Consider the following 6551-nt stretch of genomic DNA (forward strand, 5'->3'; position numbering starts at 1 on the left):
ACTGATGTCAGTTCGGTTGTTGTCCACACACACACACACACACACACAATGTGATTTTTGTGTAACATGTCTTCTCACTCCTGATTGGTCAGAAGCTCTCTCACACTAGCACTTTCTAATGCATTCTAATACATTTTGCAATGTAATGACTCATTTACAACAACTCAATATGTTTATTAACAGGTTAATAATAAACAGGTTAAAAAACTGGGTTGTGAATTAGGAAGGAAAAATGTTCTTTGTTTATATGGTGAAGTTTTCTGTAAAGACACATATTTAGCATTGATGGAATGAGTCTCCAGTGTCAGCATGTTTGTGAGGATATTTCCTCCATGGGAAAGTCTTCAGGACAGAGGTGTTTATGGTGTCTATGCAAGCTGCTATTCTATAAATTACTGTAAACTTACTGTAAGACTGTAAAGTAAAATAGAAGCTAAAAAGACTAAAATTACTTTAAGACAGAAGCTGTAAAGTTACTGTAAGAATATAATGTTCTAAGAAGTAACAGTGAGGCGATAAAGCTGTAAAGTTACTGTAGGACTGTAAAGTAAACTTGAAGCTGTAAACATACTGGTTACTAAAAGACAGTAAAGTTACTTTAAGACAGAAGCTGTAAAGTTACTGTAAGAATATAAGGCTCTAAAAAGTTACTGTGTAAAGCTACTGTAAAGATGAGATCACGCATAAAGTCACTGAAAGGCTCTAAAGCTACTTTAAAACTGTAAAGTTTCTGTGTGACTGAAATGCTACTGTAATGCTGTAAGTTACTTTACTGTGTAAAGTCTGAATAGTTACTCTGAAAATGTGAAGGTACTGTAAGAGCAATAAAGTTGTACGGTAAAACTATAACATAATTGTATGACTGTAAAAATAATAGAAAAGTTATTATGTGTTAGTTACTGTAAAACTGTAAGTTGCTTTAAGACCATAAATATATTGTAAAACTATAACATAAATGGAAATATTATAAAGTTTTTACGAAAGTCACTGTAATACTGTAAGTAAAAGCAAGACAGTAAAGCTACTGTTGGATCACAGATTTCTGTGAGACTGTAAAGTTACTGTAAAGATTGTAAACTTAGAGTAAGTCAGGGAAGCTACTGTAAGTTTGTAAACTTGCTGTAAGATTGTCTGTGAAACTGTGTTTCTATGAGACTGTAAAGTTACTGTAAAAGTTTTAAACTTACTGCAAGAACACAGGTTTCTATGAGACTGTAAAGTTATTGTAAAGGTCATAAACTTACTGTAAGACTGCAGGTTTCTGTGAGACTGTAAAGTTACTGTAGAGATTGTAAACTTACTGTATGTCTAATGGTTTCTGAGACTGTAAAGTTACTGTAAAGATAATAAACTTACTGTAAGTCTAATGGTTTCTGTGACACTGTAAAGTAACTGTAAAGGTTGTAAACCTACTGTAAGTCTAATGGTTTCTGTGACACTGTAAAGTAACTGTAAAGGTTGTAAACCTACTGTAAGTCTAATGGTTTCTGTGACACTGTAAAGTAACTGTAAAGGTTGTAAACCTACTGTAAGTCTAATGGTTTCTGTGACACTGTAAAGTAACTGTAAAGGTTGTAAACCTACTGTAAGTCTAATGGTTTCTGTGACACTGTAAAGTAACTGTAAAGGTTGTAAACCTACTGTAAGTCTAATGGTTTCTGTGACACTGTAAAGTAACTGTAAAGGTTGTAAACCTACTGTAAGTCTAATGGTTTCTGTGACACTGTAAAGTAACTGTAAAGGTTGTAAACTTACTGCAAGTCTGCAGGTTTCTCTGATAAAATCTGTGTAAAATCATTGTAAGGCTGTACATTACTGTGAGACTGTAAAGTTCCTGTTATTGTATGTTAAAGTTAGTGATTGTATGTCATGGTAAGATTGTAAAGTTACTTTATCAAGATAACTTTGTCTTTGATATTAAACAGTGTGAGAATCAGACACAAATAAACTTAATATTGTGTAGTTAGAGTGATCCAGATCAGCCTTTTCCAGTTACATAATAATTTTTTCCAATAAACTCACACATTTCTTGGATCCCTTAGACCAATTTCTTACTTAGATTTTCTCATCCTACAGTATTTAACTTGAACCCGTTTCAAAAATGTTAATACAGGGTGTTCAAAACATTTTGACTGGCTGTGTATTTATAATAGAGGTTTAGAAGTATGATTTCAGCCACTGTTTTATTATTTGGTAATAAATGAGTACCAAAGGAATTCTCTCTGTCTTAGTAGGGGATTATTTATAGGTCGGTGCATCCGTTTTCTCAGTAGGGGGAAACGCAGGACTTCAATGACTTCCTTAGGAAATCCACGGTTATAAAAATATTATTCATTTTGTACTTTTCACATCATACTTTTCAAAATAAAGTCATAATTCTAACAGCAAATGTGTGTAAGTCTCTCTCTCTCTCTCTCTCGCTCTATTTCTCTGTGAGGAATGAATAATGTTTTGGAGTGTGTGTGTGTGTGTAATGAAAATTGGAACTATGATATAATAAATGTTCTAAAAGTGTTAAAATAAATGTTTAATAAAAATTTTTGTTAAAAAGTGTAGTTATAAGGAACAAAAAGATTTACAAGGAAATGCAAAAAAACAACTTATATAAATATATAATACATACAAAAAAAAAGATAAAATAGGGAAAAAATAGTAACTTTAATTTAAATTTTATAATTTATAATTTCTATACTTCTGTAAAGCTGTCCATTGTTAAAAGCACAATACAAACAAATTGAACAGAAATTGAAAAATAATAGTAATAAAAAAATAAAAATTAATAAATAAATATATAAATAAAACAAAGTTTTATAAAAACAATTATTGAAATACATTTCAAAATAATTTATTTTGACATGTTTTTTTCTTGTAAATCTTCTGTGATATAAAAATTGATATAAAACAAAATGTTACTTAATCATTTTCCATGTTATGATTAAAACAAATGTGGTTTTTTTTAAAAAAAAAAGAAAGAAAAGAAAAAGAAAGAAATGTCTCTTTTTCTATAAACACCCTTTATGATGTAATATAAAGTTTATGTATATTAATCATCCTGAGTAAAATTAACAGCTTTTGGTCTAAAACTGCCCATACATATAAAACTCTTGATCTCTTGTCTCAGGGTTCATTCTCACCTGCTTTTAAGCCACCAAGAAGTTACTAAAAGTTGGCATCTTTACTGTTGAGCCTCGTGCCCAGAGCGACTGCATTAAATTGAAACATGGAGTGCTCTAAGTGCTTTTGTGGGCTACAGGAGACTGAAATAAAAGGAGAGCGGGCCTAGCAAATCCGCCCCCTTTCGCTCTGTGTTAAAGAGAAGGCAGGCCCTAAAATCAGAGCGACTGCACTCTCCATAAAGTGGCTCGGAAAAGGGCCTCTTTTTTATTTGGTTCAAACAGGAGGTTTGTGTTAACGCCATTGCCAACTGTACACAAGAGAATCACTGCTCTTTTTTACTCCGAGGCCTGGAGTTCATTAAGCCTCCGCAGGGAGACGAGGAGGAGGAGGAGGAAAAGGAGGAGGAGGATCACAGATCAGGTCTTCCTTTGAGGGCCGTGATGTGCCATGCTAAAGCTGAAGAATACACACATCATCACCTGTTCACACAGGAGCTATGATGATGGTTTAGATGCTTTGATGGAAGTGCAAGGTTCCAAAAATCACAAATTCCAGACTGATGGAGAACAGCTAAGTTCTTCAACTGCTAAGATGAGAGTAGCTTAGAGCTTAGAGTAGATTCTGGTTAAAGGTTGTTGAAGCATTTTAGTCCACTTGTAGCAGGAAATTCATCCATCCATCCACTTATCTTTCCTCTCACCCACCCATACATCCATACAACCACTCACCAACCAACCAATTTACCCATCCATCCACCTTTTCACCTCTCCACCCACCACCACCAGTCCATCCATTTATTCCATTCACCTATCCATCCATCGGTTCACCTACCCATCCATTTGCCTGACCACCAAACCCACCCCTCCATTCATCTCTCCATTCATGCAACCATCAAACAACCCCTCCATTTACCAATTCATTCACCCACTCACCCAAGCACACCTATTCACCCATCTATCCATCCATCTACCTAACTATCTGTCCATAAATCCATCCAACCATACATCAATGAAGCATCAATCAATCCACTCATTTTTCATCTCGCCCACCCATACATCCATACAACCACTTACCCACCAACCAATTCACCCATCCATCCTCCCTTTCACTTGTCCACCCACCGCCACCAGTTCGTCCGTTTATTCCATTCACTCATCCATCTGTCTGATCAACAAACCCACCCACCCATGCATCCCTCCACCAAACAACCCATCTCTCCATTCATGCATCCATCAAACAACCTCTCCATTTACCAATTCATCCACACACTCACCAGAGACCATCCATCCATCCAAGTTTTAAGGTTTATAATCTACAGCTTGCTTCAGCCTCAATTCTGAATTTTGCCAGTTAACAATAAAAATGTGTTCAGTATGATGTTGTTCATGAAAATCCTATGACAAGACTTCAATTTATGACCATCGGTTACTTCAGGCAGCTTATTTAGGTTATTATTTCAAACTAGAAACTGAACACGTGTTGGTTATTGTGTTTATGTTAACTATGATGTATTCATGCTGAACTTTAGGGTTGTTCATGTTAACTAGTAACGAGATCCTTCATGTAAAAAAAACCTCTGAATCGCTTTACTGATCATTAGAGCAGTGAAGATTTGTTGTCGTCTTGCTTTGCGCATTCATTTTGTATTTTTTTTGCCCCCGCCCACTCCTCCACAAAAAAACCACCCCTCCACTCGTTCTGCAGTGGGCCACATTCCTGCATTTCACAGCCATAAACAACTATTACACTAATGGCTAGAAAAATCATTATAGGGTGAACATCTGTGGAGTTCAAGCAGCTGGTTAAACAGGACACTGGAGTAAAGTCGTTCCTGATTGGTCGGGCTTCATTCGCATCTAGCCAATCACCACGGGCTTGTTAATCCAAGGGAGGCCAAAAAGCGAAAAAATGAATGAAAAGAAATGGAGAGAAAAAGAATCCATATTGAAATAAACACATGGAAACATTTAGCTCTTGACTGCTACAATGTTTTTTTCCCCTTATTGTCCCCTTGTCTCAGCGTTAATTCCCTTTCATTTCTCTGGCAATGGATTTAAGGATGTTGCTGAAAAGGTGGGTAAACTGTCAAAGAGGGAAAAAAAGCTTCTCTGATCGTAAATCACATAATTACAAGGCCCAGGACAGAGTCAAAAAAATAAAACCTGTTTCCCACCAGAGCTTCCACTTTAATCAGTAAACACAGAAATGCTTGAGGTGGGAAAAAGGTTGAAAAGTGGCTGAGTGGCTAAGCGTGAAGATTAGCCCCATATTTTCACTCTACCAATCTGAATCAGCGTGTGGTGCTAAGTGAGGTGCAGATGAACAAACTACTAATATAGACTAGACAGTAGCGGAGGTGCAGGTACGTGAGAGTGAACGCTGTTGCTAATGCTACTTAGCGAAAAGATTCTATTGAAATAACTATTCATCTTGTCGATTTTGGTTTGTAAAAGTCCACCTTAAAGTGAAATTGAAACTAGCAAACTTCTGACTTGCGGAAAAAAGAGTGTGTTGTTTTCTTTTTAGTCAGTAAAAAAACAAAATGGTGGCATTTTTAAGTAAAAGAAAACTGCATAAATTGGACAGCGTCAGAGTATCCATGGCATATTTATTTACGATGAAATCCTGCCACATTAGCAAAAAGAAAGTTTAGAAAACGTCAGCTAGCTTCTTGTAACTACTGCTAATCACATTGAAAATAATTGCTAAGATGATTAGTACATTTTTGTTCTGTGAAAAAAGTAATAATTTGCATTAATTTTACATGCCTAAATTTATGCAATAAATTTTATGTAAATATAAATTTTACGGTGTAAAATGCCATGCTAATAATTTGACCATAGTGTGATTAGTCATTTTACCACCTAATTATTTTTACAATTACATTTTGTTTTCTCTTGCTAGCTCTGTGGCTAGGTTTACTCCCTGATCCTGAGCATTTTATCCACCGTATAAAATACCATTTACATCCTTATCGTTCAAGATACGTGTGAAAGATTTGTTTAATTTCAGCGTAACTGCTCCGAGTTCGCTGGTTTGTTTAATTGTTGTTTGTCTTCTATAAAACAGCGCTGGGACGGCGTGTGCGGTTTGTGGCAGCCGCTAACTAAACTTGTGGCTGAAAGAAGAATGTTCTGATCGAAAAGCTCTCACGAAAGCAGCGCTGCTGTTTTATAGATCCGTAGAATCCGCGGGCACAGATTCGGAATAATAAATCGAAGCGCTGTAGTGGCAGGACTTCCTGTTATACCACAATTCTTATCTCTTAATGAGCAACACATCGTACTTTTCTATAGCTTTAAAGTTTTATTTAATGTAGTGGAACATCCAGACGTCTAGTTACTTCCTGCTTCCTGCCACTTAAATACATTATAGCAGCTTTCTCAGGATTGCTGTCCATCCTGAGAATAAAAAGCGTCAACTTTCCCAGGGCA

The sequence above is a fragment of the Hemibagrus wyckioides genome, linkage group LG20 (assembly GCF_019097595.1).
Source record: "Hemibagrus wyckioides isolate EC202008001 linkage group LG20, SWU_Hwy_1.0, whole genome shotgun sequence".
Taxonomy (NCBI): Eukaryota; Metazoa; Chordata; class Actinopteri; order Siluriformes; family Bagridae; genus Hemibagrus; species Hemibagrus wyckioides.